The sequence below is a fragment of the Pongo pygmaeus genome, chromosome 6 (assembly GCF_028885625.2).
Source record: "Pongo pygmaeus isolate AG05252 chromosome 6, NHGRI_mPonPyg2-v2.0_pri, whole genome shotgun sequence".
Lineage (NCBI taxonomy): Eukaryota > Metazoa > Chordata > Mammalia > Primates > Hominidae > Pongo > Pongo pygmaeus.
The window spans coordinates 140,449,208-140,476,415 of record NC_072379.2 but is presented as its reverse complement, the minus strand read 5'-3'; the positions used below and the strand labels follow the sequence as shown (position 1 = coordinate 140,476,415).

General features: G+C 44.2%; 1 long non-coding RNA gene across 1 annotated transcript in view; it reads left to right on the top strand.

Annotated features, from left to right (window-relative positions):
• Positions 1–26,215, top strand: part of LOC129040011 (uncharacterized) — a 40,211-nt gene extending 13,996 nt beyond the window's left edge. The window contains exons 2-3 of the long non-coding RNA XR_008503527.2: positions 8,224–8,461; positions 24,675–26,215. This is a non-coding gene — a long non-coding RNA (uncharacterized LOC129040011). The remainder of the gene's footprint in view (positions 1–8,223; positions 8,462–24,674) is intronic.
• The last annotated feature ends 993 nt before the right edge of the window (positions 26,216–27,208 follow it).

The window sequence follows — 27,208 nt, the reverse complement described above, 5'->3', positions numbered from 1 at the left end:
TCTTTAGTTGTTCCAACATTATTTCTTTTCTTTCTTTCTTTTTTTTTCTTTTTGAAACGGAGTTTCTCTTTTGTCGCCTAGGGTAGAGTGCAATGGCGCGATCTCGGCTCACTGCAATCTCTGCCTTCAGTATTCAAGTGATTCTCCTGCCTCAGCCTCCCGAGTAACTGGGATTACAGGCACGTGCCACCATGCCCAGCTAATTTTGCATTTTTAGTAGAGATGGGGTTTCACTATGTTGGCCAGGCTGGTCTCAAACTCCCGACCTCAGGTGATCCACCCGCCTTGTCTCCCAAAGTGCTGGGATTACAGGCATGAGCCACGGTGCCCGGCCCAACATTATTTCTTAAAATGCCATCCTTTCTTCCACTGACTTACCTTGGCAAATCATTGAACCATGTATGTATGGAGTTTTTCTGGATTCTTTACTGTGTTTTATTGGTCTATATATCCATCTTTATGCCAATACCATGCTATCGTGGTTAATAAGGCTCTTTAGTAAGTCTTGAAATTGGCTAGCTTAAGTCCTCAATTTTGTTCTCTTTTCTCAAAATATTTTGGCTATTCTAAGTCCTTCGAATTTCTATACGGAGTTTAGAATCATCTTGTCAATTTATTTTTTGTCTACAAAAAATAAAACTGTGCTTGTGATCCAGATTATGTTGAACTTATAGACCAATTTAAGATTTAATCATTTTACAATATTGAGTCTTCCAATTTATAAATATGGTATTTATCTCCATTTATTTGGGTATTATTTCATTTTTCTTAGTAATGTTTCTTAAGTTTAAGTGTACATGTCTTGCACCATATTTTGTTAAATATATCCCAGTGTTTTCCACTGTTTAGTACTGTTATACATGGTATTGTTTAAATTTCCATTTCCAATTGTTGATTACTAGAATATAGATATACATTTTTTTTTTTTTGAGATGGAGTTTCACTAATGACGCAATCTCGGCTCACTGCAACCTCCACCTCCTGGGTTCAAGCGATTCTCCTGCCTCAGCCTCCAGAGTAGCTGGGATTACAGGCGCCCACCACTATGCCCGACTAATTTTTTGTAAATTTAGTAGAGACAGGGTTTCACCATGTTGGCCAGGCTGGTCTCGAACTCCTGACCTCAGGTGATCCACCCACCTTGGCCTCCCAGAGTGCTGGGATTACAGGCGTGAGCCACTTCGACCAGCCTAGATTACATTTTTTTTTTTTTGAGACAGTTTCATTCTTGTTGCCCAGGCTGAAGTGCAATGGCACAATCTCGGCTCACAACAACCTCCACCTCCTGGGTTCAAGTGATTCTCCTGCCTCAGCCTCCCGAGTAGCTGGGATTACAGGCATGCACCACCACGCCCGGCTAATTTTGTATTTTTAGTAGAGACAGGATTTCTCCATGTTGGTCAGGCTTGTCTCGAACTCCCGACCTCAGGTGATCCGCCCACCTCAGCCTCCCAAAGTGCTGGGATTATAGGCATGAGCCGCCGCTCACAGCCTAGATATACTATTTTTTTTTTTTTTTTTTTACATTCACTTTGGATACCGTAACTTTACTAAATACACTTCTTTGGTATAGTACATTTTGTAGTTGTTAGGATTTTCCATGTATGCAATTATGTCATCTGCAAATAAGGGCAGTTTTACTTTTTGCTTTTCAATCTCAATTTTTTTATCTCTTTTTATTTCTTTATATTATCAATTAGTATTTAAGGGGACTATGAAATAGAATTGGTGAGAGTAGATATTCTTGTCTAGTTCCTGATTTGGGGAGAAAAGCATTCCGAATCTCACCATTAAGAGTTATCTCAGCTATACATTTTTCATAGGTGCTCTTCATCAGGTTAAGGAAGTTCCTTGCATTTCTAGTTTTCTGGGAGTTTTTATCCTGAATCGTTGCTGTATTTTTTCGGCATCTATCTGTCTGCTCCTATGCTAGATTTAGGACTGGGATGAGAGTCCCAGTATAAATAGCACTGAATCCACTGGCAGAGGCTATGTGACACAGGAAAATGGAACAGACAAGCTTGGGGTTACAGACTCAGACAGTCATTGATGCTCTTTCTCCCAAACCTCCCTGAAGCTATTTGAAATTTTCCAGTTAGAGGAGGCTTAATTATTCCCATCACAAATACTCCTGAAGCACAAAGGACGGATAATATAATAAATATTGATTTGGTCAGATTGTTTTCCTAACATCAAACTGACAAGGACTGAGGAACTCGGAAGAGGTATGAGAAGTAACGTTGAAACCCAGTAAGCCCTGGGAGGGGCAGATTAAGATGAGCCAGCAGAGCAGGAAGCAATCCAAGAAGAGGAGAGAGATGTCAAAGAAGGGAAGTGAGAGGAGGCCATAGATATGTTTTACATTCTCATTGAGAGCCCTGGTGATAACCATTATGCCACTGAAATCCTGTTCTCCTACATTAATTCTTTCTTCAACAAGCGAGGTTACAAACAAGTATTTTAAAACAAAATTATGCTCTGAGCTGTTTTTGGCAAGTGTGCCCAAGGACTATTTTGGAAGACTGAATCCTCGTTCAGCTCACAGCTATCTCTCTAGTCCAGATCACTCCAATCAGGCTCTCCAGCATATTATCTTCCAGACCAGCACTCATCACTGTGTGCTTTATAGAGCACTATTTCAGAGGAGAGTTAATAGATACACGTACACACTCAAAAAAAAAAAAACCCAAAAAAGAACAATAATTCCATGAGTGTTGCTAAACATGTATGTTTATATTAGAATTCAATAAGACTGTGGATATACAAATGAGCATAGTGAATTTTCAAAAGGATGTTATAGTACACAGCATTGTATGTGTGGTATTTAAGTTGGAAATAAAACTTAGACTTCTGGACTTCGAGTCTAGTGGATTCAAGAGGTCTGGTAGAAATACTACTTGACTTCAAGACAGAAAGTCCACTTTCAATTTCCAGCTCTTCTGTTTAGTGTCTATCTAGGGGTGGTTATTTACAATTTCTTTCTTTCTTCATCAATATAAAGATAATTATTTGACTTACCTCATAGGGTTAATCATAAAGATTAAGTTAGTATATGTAAAATCACCTAGTCAATATCTGATGCTGAATAAATGTAAGTTCTCCTTTTAATTCCAAACCACATTCTCTTAAAGAAAAGGCAGATTTTAAAAATTCATTGTGAATTGTATAACTAATATAATTATCATGAATTATCAACAAATTAACTGCAATCTAATTAATGTTTACAATATTACATATAGAAACTGACCTAATTTAAGGTCAGTTAACAGGTAAAACGAATATGAGTTAACATTATACATTAGATATTTAATGTATATATAACACATGAAGTGTCATTCACATTATGAACATTCTAGGGAATTCTAGTTCCTGCATGAGACAGACAGAATGACCCAAGCATTTAGGGGAACACTGCAGTTCGTGAGTTTAGAATAGAAATGAAGCTTATTGACCCATTGGTAGGAGAATATCAGTGCAATTGTAGCAAAACAAAGCAAATATTGAAAGAAAAGGGGTACTTTGAAGCAGCAGAGCAAAAGAAAAGGCACACTCCACACAATTCAAGTCCTTGCCTCATATATTGGACATTTGACCTTGGACATTTCGTAGGGCTTTACTTGCTTTAAATATGAAATGGAAATAACACTTCCCCTGCCTGGTGGCAGGGGCTGGATCAGATTCTCTTTTTCCCTTCTCAGTTCTGCATTTCCTTTGCACAGCTTTAACTTTTGATCTTGGCCTCATTGTCCAAAACTATTAAATGTCCGAAATTGCAAAATGGTATGGGGCAACTACAAAATCCTACCACTAACTGTGTATGTGATTGCTGAGATTAAGTTTTGTGACTTAGAATTCTCTGACGTGAATCCTAAAGCTCTCAATTTGTTCATTATGCCCACATAGTCTCTTATCTTAGACCTTAAGAGGAAAGCTTTAATCCTTGCCGCTTTAAACCAAGGCATTTGAATCTTAGTCGGTTGCTTTGGTAGTGCAGCCAGCCTGAAGAGCACACCACTAGGTGGCGCTGAAGATCCGGCTGTAGAAGGAGAATTGTCCATAAACAGAAAAGCGTTTTTCCCTCTGGGTTCCTCTCTATTAGCCAGCGCCAGCCTAGTGTTTGCTTTATTGTCAGGGATCTTGGGGATGTCTTGGCTTGAGTCTGATGCAAATAGTCCCTCTGCAGTGTTCAGCAGTTTGTAAAGGGGGTCTGGGGCCTGGCAATAGTCTCTCCAAGGCCTTATGAAAAGATCATTAATGACCCTTACTTTCTGCCTCCTCCCTCCACCTTCCCTCAGTCCCCAAGTCTGGCGGCCTATCCTGTGCTTCTTCAACTATTCATTCAAGCATCTACTGCATGCTTTTTTTTTTTTTTTTTTTGAGACGGAGTTTCGCTCTTGTCACCCAGGCTGGAGTGCAATGGTGCGATCTTGGCTCACTGCAACCTCCACCTCCCAGGTTCACTGCCTCAGCCTCCCGGGTAGCTGGGATTACAGGCACGCGCCACCACGCCCAGCTAATTTTGGATTTTTGGTAGAGACAGGGTCTCACCATGTTGGCCAGGCTGGTCTCGAACTCTTGACCTCAGGTGATCTGCCTGCCTCGGCCTCCCAAAGTGCTGGGATTATAGGCATGAGCCACCACACCCAGCCTATTGCATGCTCTTATGGATCAGGCATACAGCTAGGGGTGCTGTGGTTTGAGAGACACGTAACTCTAGCATTTCTTTCTCGATCTGCCATTAGTACTGAACCCAGGTACCGTGCATCAGGGTGACTGCTCAGACTCTGCACTTAGGGGATCAGGCTGCTGGCAGCTAAGCTGTATTTCAAGGACGGGATAGAGTGGATATATTGTGGTTCTTATATTTACAACCAGCCCAGAATCCCTCCCTCCTCCAAAACACAACATCTGCATAAGGACCTATAGCCTCCGTCCATCCTCCCATATCCATCTTCCATTCTTCACCTTTCTTTTCTCTTTCACATAGCTCTTGATACTATTTTAACTGAACTCTAAGGCAATGTAGTCTTTGGTCATTTTTTTTTTAAGTAAAAAGTCTGTTGGGAATACACTTATAAATTGGAATATTACTCAGCAATGAAAAGAAATGAGCTATCAACCTATCAATTAAAAGACATGAAAGTGACCAGGTGTGGTGGCTCATGCCTGTAATCCCAGCACTTTGGGAGGCTAAGACATGCAGATCACTTGAGGTCAGGAGTTTGAGACCAGTCTGGCCAACATGGTGAAATCCCCGTTTCTACTAAAAATACAAAAATTAGCCAGGTGTGGTGGTGTGCACCTGTAATCCCAGCTACTCGGGAGGCTGAGGCAGGAGAAACGCTTGAACCCAGGAAGCGGAGGTTGCATCCTGAGTGACAGAGTGAGACTCCATCTCAAAAAAAAAAAAAAAAAAAAAGACAAGACAAGACATGGAGGAAACTTAAATGCATATTGCCAAGTAAAGGAAGCCAATCTGAAAAGGCTACGTACTGTATGATTCCAACTATATGATGTTCTGGGAAAGACAAGGCTATGGAGACAGTAAAACGATCAGAGGTTGCCAGAGGTTCGGGGGAGGGAGGAGGAGATAAATAGGCGGAACACAGGGGATTTGTGGGGCAGTGAAATTATTCTGTGTAATACCATAATGGTGGATACGTGTCATACATTTGCCAAAACCCACAGAATGTACAACACAAAGAATAAACCCTAATGTAGACTATGGTTGTTAATTAATAATGATATAGCAATATTGGCTCTTCAATTGTAACAAATTGTTGCAAGGAGTTAATAATAGGGGAAACGGGATGAAGTAGAGAGTATATGGGGACTCTACTTTCTGCTTAACTTTTCTGTAAACCAGAAAAGTCTATTAATTTTTAGAAATGCCTGAGAGGGGCTGGGTGCAGTGGCTCACACCTGTAATCCCAGCTCTTTGGGAGGCTGAGGTGGGTGGATCATCTGAAGTCAGGAGTTCGAGACCAGCCTGACCAACATGATGAAACCCGTCTCTACTAAAAATACAAAAAATTACCTGGGTGTGGTGGCGGGTGCCTGTAATCCCAGCTACTTGGGAGGCTGGGGCAGGAGAATCGCTTGAACCTGGAGGTGGAGGGTTCAGTGAGCCGAGATGGCGCCACTGCACTCCAGCCTGGGTGACAGTGCGAGACTCTGTCTCAAAAAAAAAAAAAAAAAAGAAAAGCCTGAGAGGAAAAGCCTCATATTTACATGGTGCTTTACGGTTTTCAAATTACTCCATTTGATTCTCACAAGAACACCATAAATGGAAAAGACTAGAATTGCCCTGAGTTCACAGATTGGTCATTGAGGCCAAGAAATCAAGTGACTTCTGGAGGCCACACAGCTAATAAACAGCAAGGCAACGACTTGAACCCAGGTCTTCTGGTTCCAGGTCCAGAGCTCTTTTCTCTATATTCTAAACACTTGCAAGCAGGGGAAATGTTATCAGTCCCCTACACTCTCCAGTGACTATTCTGTGTCTTTCCTAGGGTTTTAGGTGAGCTCAATTTGATAGAGGGATACAACATAAAGTATAACTCAAGACTTCACACTAAGGCTGACATGATTTAATGCGAGGATCTCATGCAGAAAACAGCATCTTCAATGTACTTTCTTCTCCCAACGCTACCACCCGTTCTTTCCTCCAGTGTCTTTTGGGATTTTAGCTTCCTCTGCACTTTTAGGATAATCCATTACAGCAAGAATGAAAGCAGAGAGACTAGCTAGAAGAGGCTGGGGACACTTTTATATAACCCCATACTGAGAATGTGGGATTGTTCCCTTAAGAAAACCACAGTGGCTTGTGATGGGATCTGGGCCTTCTAGAAGGCATCATCCCAGGGCAAATCATTGTTAGCTCTGAGACTGCATAGAACAAGTTTTCAACAGTGACACCTCGTGATACTGAGAATCAATAGCAATAGAAGCCCGGAGACCCTAATTTTCTCTTTTGGGGGGGTTATGGAGACCATCCTGACTCCTCTGGAGGCTGTATAAACCTCCAGAATTTCTCAACATGGTGGATGAGGGGAATGAAAGTTCCCAACACAGGCACCTGCTTTCAGCAAATTAGTCATTTGGCCCCTTGTACAATTGAATAGAAAAATAAAAGAGATTGTGGTCATGTTTGCACCTTGAGGTTGGGGAGCAGTTCACAAAAACTACAGCAAGGAATGTGTAATCTGGAAAGACACATTTTGGAAAGGACTGAAGTAGATTGGGAATGTCCATATAATGACCAGCGCAAAGCGGATGCAATGGAAGTGTCGTCTGACTGTGATTCTTATGTGGTGGCTGTCTCTATTGCAGTATGTTCTGGCCAGCCTCAGGAAGGTGGATGAAACTTAAGTAAGCAGAGATGTGGTCTGAAAGGGGAAGACCAATCTAGAAAGTGAAGACATTACTGGTGAAATGTCTCTGGAAAGTGGAACTTTTCCTATGAGAAATAGACTGTGGTTTAGAAAGTCATAGCAAAGGTAACTTTTTTTTTTTTTTTTTTTTTTTTTTTTTTGAGACGGAGTCTTGTTCTGTTGCCCAGGCTGGAGTTTAATGGCATGATTTCGGCTCACTGCAACCTCTGCCTCCCAGGTTCACGTGATTCTCCTGCCTTAGGATCCCAAGTAGCTAGGATTACAGGCACCCGCCACAATGGGCCTGGCTAATTTTTGTATTTTTAGTAGAGACAGGGTTTCACCATGTTGGCCAGGCTGGTCTCAAACTCCTGACCTCAAGTGATCCACCTGCCTCAGTCTCCCAAAGTGCTAGGATTACAGGCGTGAGCCACCACGCCCAGCCTATCAAAGGTAACTTATTTTCACATTTGTTACCCACAGTTTTGAGGAACAGTGGGGAACAGGAAAGATGCAGCCTCTGTTTCCATGGAGTCTACGACATTCTGAGAGGGAAGTTAGATGTTCTAATGGGGAGCACAGCCCAGATGAAAATGATAGCCCAGATGAGCTGCTATTTCTTTCACCTTGCCCAGCCCACCAGACTTCTACCATTGCTATTGCTGAGAGAGAGAGATGTGCACCTTTCTTACGCATTGAGTTGTGTTCCCCAAAAAGACACATTGAAGTCCTAACCCCCCACTGCCTTGTTTATTTGGAAATAGGGTCTCTGCAGCTACAATTATTTAAGATGAGGTCAAATAAGGAGTAAGGTGAGCTCTTAATCTGATCCGACTGGTGTCTTTTTAAGAGGCAGGGAGAAAGACACGTGGGCAAGAGAATACCATGTGGAGACACAGATACACGAGGGGAGGATGCCTGCTGACCATGGAGGCAGAAATAGGACTGACGCATTGATCAGCCGAGGGATGCCAAGCACTGCCAGCAAACACCAGACGCTTGATGGGGCCGAGGATTCTCCTGTGCAGGTTTCAGAGGGAGCTGGGCCTTGCAGACACCTTGATTCCTGACTTCTGGCCTCTAAAATGGTGAGAGAATGAACTTCTGTTGTTTTAAGCCCCCCAGGTTTGGTACTTTGTTATGATGGCCCTGGGAAACTAGCACAGCTCTCATCTCTTGCCCTAAGTGAACTTATCCATCTCCATAATTTAAAAACCATCTGTTTGCTGATGATTCCCAAGTAATACAGTAAAGCTGCATTAGATGAACAGTGATTCAACTCTACTCACTTGACCAAAAAAAAAAAAAAAGCCAACCCTACTTTTTCTATATTTCCATTTCTGCAAACCAGACTTTGACTTCGCTTAAACCGGAGAAGATACTGTTGGAGAGGAGGGGAGATGGGAGAAGTTGTGGCCACACATCGGGGAGAAAAACAAGTTAACTCCTATCTTTTGAGCTTCCAAAGACTCAGGTCCACAGCTCTAAGGGTTTTTGAAGGATGATTTTTAATTGTTTATTCTTTGGCCTTACATGCTGACTTTACAAATTAACCCTGAGGTCAGATGAGATTCTATTACATCTCTAGCCGACACCTCATCTTTCACTCCAGCTTGTATAACTGGCTGCTGAACACATCTAGTTGGGTGTCTCACACACATCTCAAACCAGCATGTTCAAAACTAAGTTCTAGATTTGCCCCCCTAACCAGTTGATCCCCTATTTCCATCACCACCATGCTAGTCCAAGGGATTACACTTCCCTTCTGGAAGTTTTTGGAAATAGCCCAGTTGCAATCCCCGCCTTCACATTTGCCTCCAACAATCTATTCTCCACTTAAGAGAGTTGCATCATAGCTACCCTGCTTAAAATCTTTAAAAAACCTTCCCAATGCCCTTACAATAGTCTCCTAAATCCTTACCATAGCCACAAGCCCCTGTGTAATCTAGCCCCTGCCTACTCTCCAACTTTGCCATGGGTTACTCTCCCTGTCACTTACTGCATTCCAATCATCCTGGCTTCTTTCCTTCTTTTCAAACATGCCAAACTCTTTCCCACCTAATTCTCTGTCCCAGGAGAGGGAACAGCACATGTGAAGGCATTTCTGTGGCTGGCTCCTTCTCTGCCTTGGGTCTTAACTTAAAACTCATCTCCTTGGAGAGATCTTTCCTAACTCCTTAGTCTACAGTAGGGGCTCCTGCACTTGTCTCTCATGGCACTCTGTTCTTTCCTTTAAGTACTTACTATAATTTGCAATATATATTTATGTATTACTATCAGCCGCTCCCCCCTTCCATGCCCTATGCCCCATCCTGCCCAGACTATAAGCTCTTTGGGGACAGGTCTATCTTGTTCATCAGTATATATTTGGTGTTGGGCATATATTAAGTGCTAGAGAAGGTTGAAGGAATGAATGAACTATACAGTTAAAATTTCACAATTGTGGTAAGTCCTGGAAAGGACAAATAAGGGTTGTTTGCTCTGAGAGCAAATTTTAACACAACTTGACCAAGGCTGGGATTATTGGAGGGCTGGTCTGGGGAAGTGATGCTTAAGTTGAGACCGAACAGACTGGTATCACATAGAAAACCTTCATGACTTGGGGGAGCAGCATGTGCAAAGGCCCTGAGGTAGAAAGGAGCACAGTATGTTCTAGGATCTGAAAGGGAGAACTCAAAGCAAGAAGGAGAAAGATTCTAGAAGAGGCTGGTGAGGCAGGCTGGAGACTGACCAGGCAAGGCCTTCAGGAGATGTGGAAGAGTTTGGAGTAATGAGAAGCCATTTTAAGTACAGGAATGATTCCATCAAATTTGTGTAAGATCAGTCTGGCTGCTGGGTGGAGGCTTTCTAAGATGGGGTTGAAGAGGGATGGGGAGGAGTAAGGATGGCTGTAGAATGACCAGGAGTCCACAGGAGGCAGTGTGAGAAATTGTGACTTGAACTAGGCTGAGGGAAGCAGAGCTGAACAGACAATTTCCAAAGATACTTAAAAGATATGCAAAGAAGACTAGGTCCTTGTCCTCAAGACTTACTTTTTCTGAGCATGGAAAGACACATAGAAAGAGGAATTGTAGGCTGGGCACGGTGGCTCACATCTGTAATCTCAGCACTTTGGGAGGCCGAGGCAAGCAGATCACGAGGTCAGGAGTTTGAGACCAGCTTGGCAATGTGGTGAAACCCCGTCTCTACTAAAAATACAAAAAATATTAGCCAGGTGTGGTGGTGCACACCTGTAGTCCCAGCTACTTGGGAGGGTGAGGCAGGAGAATCGCTTGAATCTGGGAGGTGGAGGTTGCAGTGAGCCAAGATTCTATCACTGCACTCTAGCCTAGGTGATAAAGTAAGACTCCATCTCAAGAAAAAAAAAAAAAAAAAAAAGAAAAGAAAAGAAAAAAAGAGGAATGGTAAAAGGAAGAAACAAAGAGGAAAAGAGGAAGAGGAAAGGATTAGGACCTGGTATAATAAATCCTGAAAGTATTAAAAAGGAATTCTGGGAGGAGATAGTCTGAGAATTGTGTCCTACCAAATGCTGGTGCTCAGATTCTCTTACAAAACCCTCCATGTAACACAGGAGCCCAACACATATTGGTTTACCACTGGAAATAATCATATTTTACATTAATAGTTTTGGCCTTCAGCCCATCTTCATGCAGTTTCAGATCTGATTTTTTTTTTTTTTTTTTTTTGCTACTCAACAGATTGCATTCTTGGTTGCCTTTTAATTGTTGAACTCCTGTTCTTTATCTGCAGTCTCTGACTAGTAACCTTATTATAGCAACTGCCCAAGACTTAAAACTAAACAGTGAACAATAAAAATCTACCATAATGAAAATGCTTAAATTAAATAAAAATCTCCTAACATGTAGCTGAGCATACTGAAATGAATTGTATGAGTCACCAACTGTATGAATGATTTATTTTAGAAGTTATATCGCTGAAGAAAATGATCTATCAATCTCATCATTCAATACCCAGGTCAGCTCAAATACACTCATCACAGAGCCTCTGAATGAAATAGTCTCATGCAGAGATTATTAATCTATAAATAATATCCTAATGGTCTGTTAGTGTTTATGACTACTGTTTTAATAATATTTATTAGTGGCTTTAAAAGCTGTTTCATATTTGTTTCCACTGTCCGATATATGTTTGCAACTCTGTGTGTGTGTGAGTGTGTGTATGTGTATATGTGTGGGATTATGTTGTAGCCCACTAAAATAGCCATACTGTGATAGCCAGACGAAGAACTGCTCCTGTTTGCAATACTATTTTAAAGACAAGTAAGAAAAGAAAAAAATCTCATAAAATATTAAAGAAAATCCTAATTTTGTTACTTGAGAATGCAGAATGGCTTTATGAATAAATAGAGAGCTATGTTCTAAAGTCTATTCCTCTTTTATCACAACAGCAAACAGGTATAGCATGGTACTAAGAAAAAGCTGTTTTTCCTTCTATAGTCAATACGTCTGACGCCATGTGCGTGGGTTTCCCATACCAAGCAATTCTGATACTGCCTACCTGGAGTTAGTGCAGATCCCCCACGTTAAGGGGTCAGCCCACAAGACTGCCCTCCACTCAGATGCCAACCACAAGTGGTGGGTCTCCAGGTTACGCACACTTATGTCCAACTTGACTACAAATCAGGGGTTCCCACAACTCCTCTCAGGTTTGAAAATTTGCTACAACAGCTCACAGAACTCAGGGAAACACTGATGTTTGCTGGTTTACCATATAATAAAGGAGACAGAGGAGCAGCAAGATGAAGAGGTGCATAGGGTGAGGTGGGGAAGGGTCCTGAGTGCAGGGGCTGCTGTCCCCTTACAGTTTGGGTACACCACCCTCCCAGCATGTGGATGTATTCACCAACCCAGAAGCTCTCTGAACCCCATATGTCAGGGATTTTTATGGAGGTTTCATGACATAAGCATAATCAATTAACTCAATCTCCAGGCTCTCTTCCCTTCCTGGAGGATAAGGAGTAGGGCTGAAAGTTCCAAGCGTCTAACCATGGCAGTGTCATATATTTCTGATGAGCAGCCCCCATCCAGGGACCCACCAAGAGTCATCTGATTTGACAAAAGACACTCCTATCACCTAGAAAATTTCAAGGAATTTAGGAGCTCTGTGTCAGGAACTGGGGTCAAAGACCAAATATTACAATAAAAAGATGCTCCCTACTAGAATAAAAGATATCGAAGAAGATCAGTTAAGTAAACATTTTACCAAGAGGAAATTATAAAAGTTTCAGGAGCTCTGTGGCAGCAACTGGGGATGAAGGCCAAATATATCTTATTATATCCCGATATCACACATGGTGAGAGATTTGATCAGCACTTTGCTTAAGAGGAAACCCAAATGTCCAATAAGCATATGAAAAGTTACCCCACTGCCTTCGTAATTGGAGGAACACATATTGAAATAGAAATGAGATATCATAACAGAATGGCTATAATTAAAAAGACTGATGACACCAAGCATTAATGAGGGTGTGGAGCAATGGGAACACTCATACATTCCTGGTGGGAGTATAACTGATACAACCACAATCGAAAACTGCTTGACAATCTCTGTAAGAGATGAACATGTACATACTCAGCTATTCTACTTATAAGAATACAGTTGTATTAATTTTCTATCACTACCATAACAGATGACCACAAACTTAGTGGCTTAAAAGAATACCAGTTTATTATCCTACAGTTCTGCAGCTCAGAAGTGGGAAATGTATCTCCTGACTTAAAATCAAGGTGTCAGCTAAGGTGTGTTCCATCTGGAAACCCTATGAAAGAATCCATTTCCTTAACCATTTCAGCTCCTAGAGGCCCAGTCACAGTCCTTGTCTGATGGTCCCAAAGCTAGCAAAGGGGAGTTCTTACATTATGCCACTGTGACCTCCTCTTCTGTCTCCTTCTTCCACATTTAAGGATCCTTGCGCTACCCTGGGCCTGCCTGGATAATCCAGAATAATCTTCCTACTTTAAGGTCAGCTATTAACAAATTTACTTCCATCTTCTACCTTCATTCCCTCTGCCATGAAATGTAGCATATTTACAGGTTCTAGGGATTAGGACACAGGCATCTTTGAGGGATCATTACTTCACCTCCCATGGTAGCCAAAAGATATGCATGCACATGTGCTTCCAAAGACACCTCTGAGGTTGCTTAGCGCAGTATAATCTTTGTTGGCCAAAAGGTAGAAAAAGCCCAAATGTACATCAGCAGTAGAGTAGATTTTTATATATTGTATATTGTGGTATGTTCATAAAACATAATTCTTTACAGCAGTGAAATAAATGAGTCACAGCTTCAAGCTCCAGCTTGAATGGATCTCACAAACATAACGTTAAGCAAGAAGCCAGACACAAAAAGAATACATATGGTAGTACTCCGCTTATATAAAGTTAAAAAACATGCAAGCCCGCTGCTGGAAGTCAAGGTAGCGGCTTCATGTAGGGAGGAAGAAGAAAGGTGATTAGGAAGAGAACAAGGGCTTTGGGATGCTTCTGGGTCATGTTCTGCTTCTTGACCTGGATGGTTACATGGATGTGTTCTGCTTCTTGACCTGGATGGTTATATGGATGTGTTCACTTCCTGAGCATTCGTTGAGCCGTACAAGCAAATGTGCGTACTTTTTGTATCTTTGTAATGCTCCAATAAGATTTTTAAAAAATAACATGGTTGTGGCGCTGTTTCTTATCAAATGTTTCTTTCCTATTGGTCTCATCCCTATAAGATAAGCCCTTGAGGACAAGTGTCATGTCTTACTTATCTGTGGATCTCCAGAGCAGATGCTCAGTAAATGTCAAAAAGATTCAGTCCTTACAACCACTTACAAGATAACCAGGGCTGCCGCATATGGTTTCTCAGGATGTGTACTGCGCCACTCCAGAGCTTGTTACCCACACTGTCTCTGGCTCCACATAAGTAAAGCAATTATTATCATCTTGTCCCGTGTCATGGATGAGGAAACTCAGGCTGAGAGCCTAAGAGACACATTACGAAGTGAGGGAATAGATCACAAAATTGCCCTGACTCTGACACTAATTGCAAGTCCAGGGGTTTCCCAAACCACTTTCAGATTTGATATTTACTAGAAGGACTCACAGCTTCACTGAAAGCTGTTCTACTCAGAGTTATGGTTTATTACAGTGAAAGAAAACAGAACAAAAACAGCTAAGGAAAGAAATGCATGGGGTAGAATCCAGGAAAGTTCCAAACACACAGAGCTTCCAGTTGTGTTCTCCCAGAGAGATATACCCAGCATTACTTTCTCAGTAGTGGTGTGTGACAATACACATGGAGTACTGCCAACCAGGGAAGTTCCCCAAGCCTTGGTGTCCAGAGTCCATGTTGGGTTCCATCACATAGACATGGTCACTGCCCATGTGGCTGGCCTAAGTCCCCAGCCCCTTTAGAAGTAAAGCTGATACCACATGACTCAAAGACCCCACCATACATCACAATGTTAGACTTTCTGGTGTGTCCCAAAGCCCCCAGGAAAACTTTTATCAGGTGGGACATTCCAAGAGCTTAGAGATTGCCTCTTAAGAGCTGAGCGCAAAGTCCAGTCCTCTCTTTAGGTGATGTTAAATTATTTACTACACACATATCTAAGGTCACACCTGATGATGGAGACACACCAGGAAATGGAAGTTTCTGGAAAGGTGGCTTAATGTATGGGCTCTAGAATAAGAAAAACTTAGACCCTTATCTTGACTCTGCTTCTTATCAGCTATTTGAACTTGGCCAAGGCTCTGTTTTTATTGGTAAAACAGAGATAATAAGACAGAGGTCATAGGGTTATTGTGAGCATTAAATAAAATAACTCAGGTAAAGCACTGAGATGAGTACCTTCAATAAATGGTGGCTATTTTTAAAAATACCTGTTGATTGATAGATCTTTTCTTGCTGTGAGCACCCATGCGTTTATTGACCTGACCATGTTTGTGGTATACCACCTGATGTCGCCACATGGTCTTAGACTCCTCTGATGGCAGGGCATAGTCCTCCTTAGGGCATGAGTGCTAAGAGATGGTTTCTTTATGGGGAAAATAAGTAAAACAGGAATCTCTCAGCCAGGCAGTAATAACTTCTGGGAACTTGTGAAGGGCAGAACAAGCAGGTTTCAAAGGGTGAAAAGGTAGCAAAGCTTACCCTCTTGAAAATCGGCACCCACGGTGGGTCAGGATTCATAGACATCTGAAGGCCCATATCATTTCATTGCCTCCCCAGCAGCAGGAATTCACGTTCTCGTGCTCTGCTGTTGATAGGGTTCAGTGACACTGTTCCCACGTGCTGTACCTTCAGATCAAATTGAACATAGAGAGAGAAGGTAATTGGTTGGACTTTATCATCTTCACCCCTGTTGGGCTTAACTCTCATACCAAGACACATCTGGCCAGCTTGCGGGTTGGATGTGCCTGAGTCAGGAGCCTGCTCCTAGTCCAAGCAGCTGTGGCTCAGGAAGCAGTGTCCATGTGGTAGCAAGAAGGAAATTTGGGATTAAGGAAATGTGGTAGGCAGCCTCTACGATGGCCCCAGTGGGCCCCACCTCCTAGTATTCACATCCTTATATAATCCCTTCCCTTGAATGTGGACTGGACTTTTTGACTTGCTTCAGTGACGGTATGTCACTTCCAAGATAAGGTTATAAAATGACTCTGGCTTACATCTTGATTACTTTCTCTTGCTCTCTCTTTCTCTCTCTTTTTTTTTTTTTTTCAGACGGAGTCTCACTCTCTCACCCAGCCTGAATGGAGTGCAGTGGCGTGATCTCAGCTCACTGCAACCTCCACCTCCTGGGTTCAAGTGATTCTTGTGCCTCAGCCTCCCAAGTAACTGGGACTACAGGCCTATACCACCACACCCAGCTGATTTTTTTTTTTTTTTTTTTTTGTATTTTTAGTAGAGATATGGTTTTGCCATGTTGGCCAGGCTGGTCTCAAACTCCTGGCCTCAAGTGATCTGCCTGCCTCGGCCTCCCAAAGTGCGGGATTACAGGCATGAGCCACCACGCCCGGCCTCTTGCTCTCTTTCTGATTTCTTTCTGGGGATTCCAGCTGTCATGTCATGGAGGCAGCCCACATGAATGAGTTTGGAAGCAGATCTTTGGAGGCCTGCTAACAGCCACATGAGTGGGCTGTGAAGCAGCTCTTCTCCCTTTGAGCCTTCAGATAAGACTGCAGCCCTGGCCAGAGACCTTGAGCCAGAAGCACCAGCTAAACCAACTCAGATTCCTAACTCATAGGAACCTTGAGGTAATTGATACTTTCTGTTTTAAAGGGCTAGGTTTGGGGTAGTCTGTGAGTCAGTCATAGATCAATACTACAGGAATCACCTAGTACTGCTGCCCTTAGCAGGGATTTGTGAGAGATGTTTGGCCTGTGCAGTTCACACATCCATGTGAAAGCGTTAAGGGTAGCTCAGATTTAAAACAGTGACTCCCTGAATGAAGGCAGTGTCCTCCCATGGAGAACAGGGACGGGCTTGGTATGCAATCCACATTTGTTGGTTGAAGAGCAGTGCCTTCACTGTAGAAGAAGACAGGTAACAGTGACAGCGTCTTAGAACAGTCACATCTAGTCATCCCTCTCACAAATGCTAGGTAGCAGAAATAAAGCTCTTGTTGGCTGAGATCCCTACACACTCCGTATATGCAAATCAGGACATGGATTCCTTGCCAGAGAGACTTCAGATGGACCCTTCTTTCCCTTTGAGTATAGAAACCAGTGGTTTCTTGATCCTTTTCAAGCCATAGGATGGTTTCTCAAGTCTTTCTTGGAGCAGTTGTTCTGAGAAATGGTTCCCAAGGGATGGAAACAAGTGAGTTCTGAGAAGTCATGTCTCCTTTTGTTTGTTAGGGGGCTGTCTAGACATGACTGTTCTGACACCCAGCTCCAAGCCTGGTCCACTCAGTCAGGTAACAGAGACCTGACACTGCCATGTCCACTCAGCTGTCCCTCCTACAACCCATTTTGGAGGAACATGCATTCTTCCTAATATTTTCACACCAGGACAATTTTGTTAAAAGATTTTGTGGTTATGTGGTTGTATAATCAAATCTGGCCACTTGCTTTCATGAGGATGTCTCCAACTCTACAATATGCATCATAGCACCCCAGCTACCTAGCATTTTGAAGGCAGAGATTTGGTCTCATGCATCCTCTGTCACATTGCACACAAAGGCAGGTGATCACATGTGCTCCTTGGACTCATGCAAGGAGCCATGCAGATTCACATGTGCAGAAATGTTTGTTGCCGCCGTTCACTCAGATGTGCCAAGAAAATGTAGCTTTTTAATTTCTCATAACTGATCTGTTCTTCATCAGCAGCTCCCATCCCACTAGGTAACTACTAAGAGAAAGAAAAGTAATACTTGCTCAGTGTATGGTTTCATAGCTTATTTGGCCACAGATAGTCTTGCTTCTAGATCACTCAGACTCCTTCTGGCTTCAAGTTCAGTTGTTCAGATTTCCTCCACAGCTGGTTCGTTTCCAGGATGGTGCATGGGAAGGCAGAGAGTCTTCAGGAGTTGGTGGTGGCAGAGATGGGGGGCCCGGAACCTTTGTTCAATCATTTCACTCACAATATGGATGGAACCCCTACTGTGTACCAGGTGCATTCTGGGTGCTGAATATACAGCAGTGAACAAAACAAAGTCCTCACCCTCTGGCTTCATGGATCTTATGTTCTTCTGGATGTGAAATGGATAATAAATAGACTAATAATTTGCCATATATCGGGGAGATGAGCAATATAATGCGCGGAGAGGCAGGCTGAGGGAAGTAGGGCGTGCAGGGTGAGACCACCGTTTTTCAGGTAATGTGGTCAGGGAAGTCCCCATTAATATGAAGCCATCTGAAGCTAAGTCCCAAATAAAGTGAAGGTCTGAATATGGGGAAGGGCCTTCCAGGCATGGAGACTATCAAGTGCAGAAGCCCTCAGGCAAGAGCATGTGTGATGTTAGAGGAAGAGCAAGGAGGTCCAGCTGGCTGGAGTGGAGCAGGTGAACAGGAGAGGCAGTGGGCAGACAGACCTCTGTGGTGGGCTTGGCAGACCATGGGAAGGAGTTTTGCTTTTACTCTAAATGAGATGAGAAGACATTGGAGGATTCTGCACCAAGTAAATTTTAGAGGTCTCACTATAGCTGCTGTGTGGAGAATAGACTGTAGACAGCAAGGGTGGGAGAAGAAAGGTGAGTTAGGAGGCAACTGCAAAATCCTCAGGTAGATGACAAGGGCACAGGCCAGAGTAGCAGCACCAGGGGTGGAGTAGGCAAGGTTTACTAATGGCAGGGGAGAAAAAGGGATCACACATGCTTCGTGGGATTTCGTTGAGCAACTAGAAGACTGGTGTTTCCATAAAAAAAAAAGGGAAAGACTGAGAGGGGGCAGTTTTCTAGGGAGAGAAGAGGTCAAGGAGTTCAGTTTTGGCTACTTTTTTTTTTTTTTTTTAGAAGGAGTCTCGCTTTGTCGCCCAGGTTGGAGTGCAGTGGCGCCATCTTGGCTCACTGCAACCTCCACCTCCCAGGTTCAAGCAATTCTCCTGCCTCAGCCTCCCGAGTAGCTGGGACTACAGGCATGTACCAGCATGTCCAACTAATTTTTGTATTTTTAATAGAGACGGGTTTTCACCATGTTAGCCAGGCTGGTCTCGAACTCCTGACCTCAGGGGATCCATCAGCCTCAGCCTCCCAAAGTGCTGGGATTACAGGCGTGAGCCACCGCACCCAGCTCAGTTTTGGATACTTTTATTTACGTATTTATTTATTTATTTAATTTATTTTTTTGAGATGGAGTCTCACTCTGTCCCCCAGGCTGGAGTGCAGTGGCGTGATCTCAGCTCACTGCAACCTCTGCTTCCCAGGTTCAAGCAATTCTCCTGCCTCAGCCTCCTGAGTAGCTGAGACTACAGGCGCACACCACCACACCTGGCTAATTTTTGCATTTTTAGTAGACAGGGGGTTTCACCATGTTGGTCAGGCTGGTCTCGAACTCCTGACCTCAGGTGATCCACCCGCCTTGGCTTCCCAAAGTGCTGGGATTACAGGCATGAACCACCATGGCCAGCCGATACTTTCATTTTGTAAGTGGAAATGGTGGGGAAGGAACTGCCTTTAACAATCTAGTGTTCAAGGAAGATCTAGGCCTAGAGACATGCACATGTTTAAAGCTGTGACATTGGATTATATCACTAAGACAGGGAGTTAGGAAGTCCAGGGTTTATACACAAAGAAGAGTAAAGGATATAAAGGAATAAAGGATCATCTGCAAAAAGGACTGAGAAGTGTGGCAGGGCCCAGCCATTCGCCCTGGTCTCAAAGTCTCCATCCTTAACAGTCCCTTTTTCCTGACCACAAACCTCTGTGGGCCCCCAGCCCTCTCAGCATCCTCTCTGGGCCTGGTAAGATCATCTGAGTCCTCTGCTCTTCCTGAGCCAGCAGTGGAGAGCTAAGAGTGCTGCCCCAGGATCCCTCATCCAGCCACTTCCTCAGCGGATGCCTTATGACTGCTTCTTGTCACCCTGAAGAAGTGGGACTTTAGTTGGGAGTTGGGAGCTTCCTCTAAGGTATGCCCAGGTACATGTGACACGAGCCCACCTTTCACTTTAACATTTGCAGGTTCCCCACTTCTCTCCCCTGCTCTTCACCTACGGGCATGCATGCACGTTCACATGTGTGCACACACACACACACCTACCTGAGTGTCTGTCCCTAGGAATGAGAACCTATGTGATCTCTTGTTCCTGCTCTGTCTCTTCGTATCCCTCATATGCTTCTTTCTAGCACCCAATGAGATGAGTCTTCTCTCTGACATGGACTGTCCTTTCCTAAAATTTATCCATCTAGCCAGCCAGGCAGGGCTCTCGATGCATTAAAGGAAGAGTTCTAGAATTTAGAAATCCCTGCTCTTTTTCCACAAAGCCTAGCTTTCGAGAGAAAGCTCCTGATTAAGTGGTCAAGTAAGTGAGATTTGACGTCAAAAGGTGCTTGGTTGCCTCTTAGTTATCCATGGCTCTCACCTTCTCCTTCCCTGGGGCAGTAGACTCCTTGGTTCAGACTTGGAGGAGAAGAGATGAAAAGAATATGGGTTAAGGGAGAAATGGGCCAGGTGTGGTGGCTCATGCCTGTAATTGCAGCACTTTGGGAGGCCAAGGCAGGTGGATTGCTTGAGGCCAGGAGTTCAAGACCAGCCTGGGCAAGATTGCAAAACCCCCCCTCTACTAAAAATACAAAAAATTAGCTGGGCATGGTGGTGCACACCTGTAATCCCAACTACTCAGGAGGCTAAGGCATGAGAATTGTTTGAACCAGGGAGGCAGAGGTTGCAGTGAGCCAAGATCATGCCACTGCACTCCAGCCTGGGCAACAGAGTGAGACTCTGTCTCAAAAAAAAAAAAAAAAAAAGGTGGGGGGGGGGGTGGCGCACGGAAATGAAACTGTATCATTTTAATATTTTAATAATCAAAATATGATTCTCTTCCCAACTCAACCCTCTGTACCCAGATAACAATCCCCTTTTCCCTTTCACTTTCTACACATCTAAAAGAGAAGGTAAAGAGGGAAAATCTGAATGGAAAACTTTAGAGGCCACTGGCTGGGTAAGTAGGGCAGAGGCCGAGTGGGGGCTGAGAAGAAAGGGAGCAGAGAGTGGACAGCAGGAGAGGGTAGATGAAGTCATTGGACAGAGAATCTAAGCTGCGAATGGAAGGCAAGGAGGAGAATCTCAGAAGCTTCCTCCTTGGTCTTCACCAGGTTGGAAATGGGTTGCCGAAGGGGAGAGGGCATATTTTTAGCATGCAAGTTCCCCAACCCTGGAGTCAAGTTCAGGGAGAGGGCTGGAGAGCTCAGTTCCATGGTTTGCAGAGGGAAGCTGCAGGGAGTTGCTACTGAGCCCAACTGAGATTTAGCACATTGATTTTTGCCTTTATTTTTTTCTAGGTGCTGCGGTTTGTGATTGAGTGGGGAGGTTGGGGAGGACAGCCAAGGCTTTTAAAGGTGCCAATACTCTAGCAAGAAATAAGGAAGAGTGGCTGCTAAAAGAGCTGAGATTTTCCATTTTACCCTCCTGTGCCTCATTTTTCTTTTCCTCTTTCCACTTTCTTGGCTGAGCCTGCCTCTCAGTGAGATGATCAACAGCTGTGGGAAGCACAGAGGACTGGGAGGAGGGCTCCGAGCAGGAGTTAGGACGTTTGTCCTGAGTGGGGCTGATGGCATAAACTTGACCTTGACCGCCCAGCTCCTTGGCCCAGGTCCACCTTCCTTCATTCACTGTTTCACTCTCGTATCCACTGAATACCTATGCAGTGTCTACTACGGAGTGTCTACTGAAGTCAAGCACTAGGCATCCCATTGTGACAAAATAGACATGGTCCTGACCTCAAGGGGCTTATACTCTGGGAAGATAGGTAACGTTGAATAAATGGCAAGAAACCAATATGTGATTACAGATAATTGATAAGAGCTGCAAAGGAAAACAAGAGGACTCTATGAAGGAGAATTACCAGGTAGAGGCTGCCTACTTTAGATGGTGGTCAGGGATGGTTTCTCTGAGAAGAGACATTTAAGCTAGAACCTGAAGGATGACATAAAGCAGAGGTAAGACCCGATTCACTATCCACAGGGATGGTGTGCCAAGGAAAACAAGAGACAATGAGGAAATGAGCTGGGACTCCTCATATCCAATAGAACAGATTTAGAGTGATGTTCCATATTTTTGGTTATGCTTATTCATTAACATCCACCTGCAAGGTTGCATCTATCAAAGGAAATACAGTATCTGAATATACAATGCCCTTGACATGTGCACATTAAGCTACATAGTGGTACATGTCTTCTACTTTTTAGTAGAACTTTCTAAATTAAAAGAATTTATGAATGATGTTATAAATGAGGAAGACCAGGCGTGGTGACTCATGCCTATAATCCCAGCACTTTTGGAGGCCGAGGCTGGTGGATCACCTGAGGTCAGGATTTTGAGACCAGCCTGGCCAACATGGTGAAACCCCATCTCTACTAAAAATACAAAAAGTAAGCCAGGCGTGGTGGTGTGTGCCCGTAGTCCAAGCTAATCGGGAGGCGGAGACACAGGAATTGCTTGAACCCGGGAGGCAGAGGTTGCAGTGAGCCGAGATCATGCCACTGCACTCTAGCCTGGGCCACAGAGTAAGACTCTGTCTCCAAAAAATAAAAATAAAAAAATACTTTAAATAAAAAGTCAAGAAGCCAAGATGCTTGTGGAATTAACTGCTTCCTCATTTTCACTGGGGAAAGCCTCATATTTTTCATAAAAAATAGGAAACTGAGTGTGTTCCAAGATCTTCCTTATACAATGGTGACATTCTCAAGTTGTAGCATTTGAGCTATCACCACCAAAGGTCATTAAATCCATGCTGTGTATGTTTGTGACTATGGCCTCAAATATTCTTCTTTCCTTTTTTTTTCTTCCTAGTCCCTACCTCTATGTCCATCATTCAATAAATATTTAGTCAATCCTAATGTGTGCCAGGCAGCATTCTTGCTGGGAACACAGCATTAAACAAAACAAAACAGATTAAATTCCTCTTCTCATGAAGCAGGGGCACAGATCATGGAAACCACTATCAGAACTTGGGATTTCATTTTTGGTAAGATGGCAATCATTTGGAGAGTTTGACTAATGTAATCTGATTTCCATTTTAAAATAAAAATGTTGTGACTGCAAATAGATAGTAGGGGAGCAACGCTGGAAGCAGGGAGGGCAATTAGGAGACCTTTGTACTTCCATAGGGAAGAGAAGTTTGTAGCTTGGAACAAGGTGGCACAGCCTGATGGTAGAGGTAGCTGATTTCTGGACATATTTTGATGTAGGGCATACAGAATTTGCTAATGGACTTAATGTGGAGCATAAGAGAAAGAGATGACTTAAGACAAGCTTTATGGTTTCTGGTCCAAGAAATTGGAAAAATAGAATAAATGTTTATTGAGATGGGAGGGGCTTTGAGAGGAAGTTTTGGATTTGCTAGATTTGGAAGGCCTGTATTAAATTAAATAAGCAGGAGGCCATTTGCCTGAGGCTGTTTCTCTACTTTGACTCACTATGTAGCAAACTGCAAGCTAACTCAGCCAACTGAGTTAGCCAACTGATCAGACCATGTCCAAATAATGCAAACACCTAGCTGTAACCAATCAAGCTATTTCTGTACTCCACTTCCATTTTCTGTCTGTAAGTACTCACTGCCCACTTTGCAGGGCAGTCTCCAAACCTCTTCTAGTTCTGAGTGCTGCCCAACTCATGAATCATTCTTTGCTCAAATAAACTCTGTTAAATTTAATTTGTCAAAAGTTTTTCTGTTAACACTGATTAGGCATCCACATGGAGATGTTGACAAGATGGCAAACCATATGTGTGCCTGGAACTTAACTAACACCTACCTCACTCATAATTTTATCCAGTTCCTTCTTGGCCAGCCCAAAATCTTTTCTGTCTTGTCATGACACTTCATGATGCCTTTGAATCTGGGAACTTCCATCCTCACTCCACACTTCTGAGTAAGTACAATTTCTTCTGGGATCTCATGCTCCTCTTTCCTCCTAAATCAAAAGATGAACAGGTAGTTAGATGGTACCCTATGTTTCAAAAATGACCATTTAAATGCCCTTCCCACCTTACTTGCAATATCAACTTTTTTCCAGTATTCTAAGCTAAAGCAAAAAGTCTTGCTTAAGTTGAATTGCAGTTAAATAAACTAACTCTCAGGGCTTTGTTCTATTTCATGCTTACCAAGCAAGCCTCTGACAACAAGGTTTTTTGTATACCTTGGTATGGGAAATGGGTATTTGGAACAGTGGAAACAAGTTATTTTTCCCCTGTAAAGATATACTAATGCTAACTTATAAACAATCTCTAAAGCACAGTGTCTTAACACAATAACATTTTATCTCTTGTCCACATGATAGTCCAATGTGAGTCAGGCATCTCTCCTGGTGGCTGTCTTCCATGTGGTGACTTATGGATCTGGGATCCTTCTACTGTGTTTCTCCTCCATTGCAAAGTCCTTCACTTCCAGCAACTGAGACATTTTTTGGCTATATCTACAAGTGGCATATATCACTTCTGCCCACATTCACTTAGGTAGAACTCAATCACATTGTTTCACCCAACTGCAAGTGAGGCTGGGGAATGTAGTCTCCCTATGTGCCCAAGCAGAAGAAGCAGGATTGGTGAGCATCTAGCCCATCTCTACCATTAACAGTTTATCCCCCCTAATAAATCAATACACTGACGATCTAATTTTGTCTTTGTTCTCTTGCAAATGTTATAGTGTGACTCTACAATGTGTGATTGCTCCTGGTGAATCAAAAGGATAAAGCTGCTGATTCTGCAATTTGATAACCCAACCATGCTGACCTCAAAATGTAGTCAATCCATGAAGTTCCTCCCACCACAGCTCATCCTGAACACTGCCCACCTGAGTCATCAAGAAGGTTTAAGTACATTATCTGTGCTCTGTTTAATATGTCGGTGAAGTGTGTCCTAAATTTAGTCATTTCTAGGACCTCTTTCTAGTTCCCAAGTAAGCCAGGTTCTACTGCTGTCAAGTGTTATTCATGGCTAGCTGAGGAAAAGGGGTTCAAAAACACTGAGAAGAAGAAAAGGAGGGAGAAGGCTGGGTTAATGGGGACAGGGGTAAGGGGTGAGACCCCGGCTAAACAGTGAAGATAAAAACAGACATGTAAATGAGAGAACCGGAAGAGAAGGTAATGGTGAAATTCAATACAGAAAGGAAAGGGGTTGTAGGGGACAAACACTGAGAGGGCAAGAACTTGGAAAAGGTAAAACTAAGGTGAACGAGGAGGCTGAAGAGAGGTCAGCTGCAGCGGAAAGAGGGAAGGGCCCTTTAAGAGACACATCAAGCCGCAGGTGTGGGCCACGAGGCTGGCGGCTGGCGCAGGGCTGTCGCTTCACGCACCGCAGACTCATCCTGGAGCGGCTTGGGAGCTGCGGAGCCCTAGAGCCTCCATCCGGGCAGCAAACGAGCTCACGTGTCCCACCCAGGAAGGGCAGGGAGTGGGCGAGGAATGGTGGAGGGAAAGGAGGGAAAGCGGAGAAACAGGAAGGAGGGGGAAAGCTGCGGCTGCAGAAAAGAAACGAGTAAGCCCCTTTGTTCTTGGCCTGCGAGGTGTTTCCTTCCCGAGCAGACTCGAAGCTGTCACCTCTCAGTCTAGGTTTGGAATAAATACACTCGCCCACCGAGAGATGAGGCGGCGCCTGGCCGCACCTGGGAGGTGCCTGGTCGCACCTGGCAGGTACCTGGCCGCTCCTTTCCTGGAGCCACGGGCACGGGCCCCTCCTGGACTTTCTACTGCTCTGCAGGAGGATCCGATGACTGTGACCGACTGGGAGACAGACCCAGGAGTGCCCGGCGGGGTGGAGGGTCTGGAGACTGCAATTGGGGTACTCAAGAGAGGGCTGCCGGCCTGAGGAGCAGCGATGTCCACGGAATCGGCCATAAAGGATCAAAGGGGCTAGGCAGACCCCTCATTCTGGTTTTCTCCTCCGAACATTGGTCTCTGCGATTTTCTTGGGAACATTTTCCAGCCGGCTGGCTAGTAGCAGACAGATCATGAGCAGAACAGGTCGCGCCACTGGAGAGAACTCACGTGCTGGCTGGGGAGGGCACCTGAGGCCCAGCGGGGATCGGGGACGGGGCGGGGGCCGGGGAGGGGGGGTCCTGGAGGTTACTCCCTCCTTAGGGAAGCTTCCCAAAGCTGGGGACGCTGTGGCCTTGTACCTCACTGAATGGTGTCATATTCCACTCCATCACTGCAGCCTGGATTCTCCTCTCCTCCCGTCCCCCCTCCCCCTCCCCCTCCCTCTTCCGTCCCCCTCCCCCTTCCCTCCCCCTCCCCCTCCTTCTCCCTCCTCCCCTCCCTTCCCCATCCCCCCTCCCCTTCCCCTCCCCTTCTCTCTGCTTCTCTCTTCTCTCTTTCTCTCTTGTTCTTCTTCTTTCTGGGCCACATCTAAGACTTCTCTTGGGCCCGGGGATGTTACCAAGTATACAGAGCACTTAATATAAAGGGCATCACTAAAGCCACCTCAGTTGAAGGTTTCTTTCCTCAGGCACCTTGGGTGACTTTCTTCTGTTACACTAAGTCTCCTCACTGCCAAACTCCACCCCAAGCCTGTGGGTTAAAAATGCACAATTTACAGCTGTTTAAAGCAACTTCTCCATTGGAACCTCTGATAATACATTGCACAGTTCTAAAGTAATGGAGCTGACGTTCCAAGCTCCCTAGAAAAACCACTTCATCACTTCAGTTACACATTAACGGTGGCAGTAATGGTCCAATCTTGTTTCACCCAAATATCTAAGCATGGATTGAATGCCCTTTCCATGTACCTCCAGTTGTCACCCTTCTATGTGGCTCTTTGGGCCGGGTTTCCTGGAGCTGGGGGAAGGCATGGGCAGTTGGTGTCGTCCTCTTGGAAGCTTTGGAAACTAAGGCTTTTGGGTTGCCTGAGTTGCCTGAGTCCACCAAGCACTTTCTGAGCTCCATTCTTTTTTTTTTTTTTTGAGACGGAGTTTCGCTCTTGTTGCCCAGGCTGGAGTGCAACGGTGCGATCTCGGCTCACCGCAACCTCCGCCTCCGGGGTTCAAGGGATTCTCCTGCCTGTCTTCCGAGTAGCTGGGATTACAGGCATGCGCCACCACACTTGGCTAATTTTGTATTTTTAATAGAGATGGGGTTTCTCCATGTTGATCAGGCTGGTCTTGAACTCCCGACCTCAGGTAATCCGTCCGCCTCGCCCTCCCAAAGTGCTGGGATTATAGGCATGAGTCACCGCGCCCGGCCC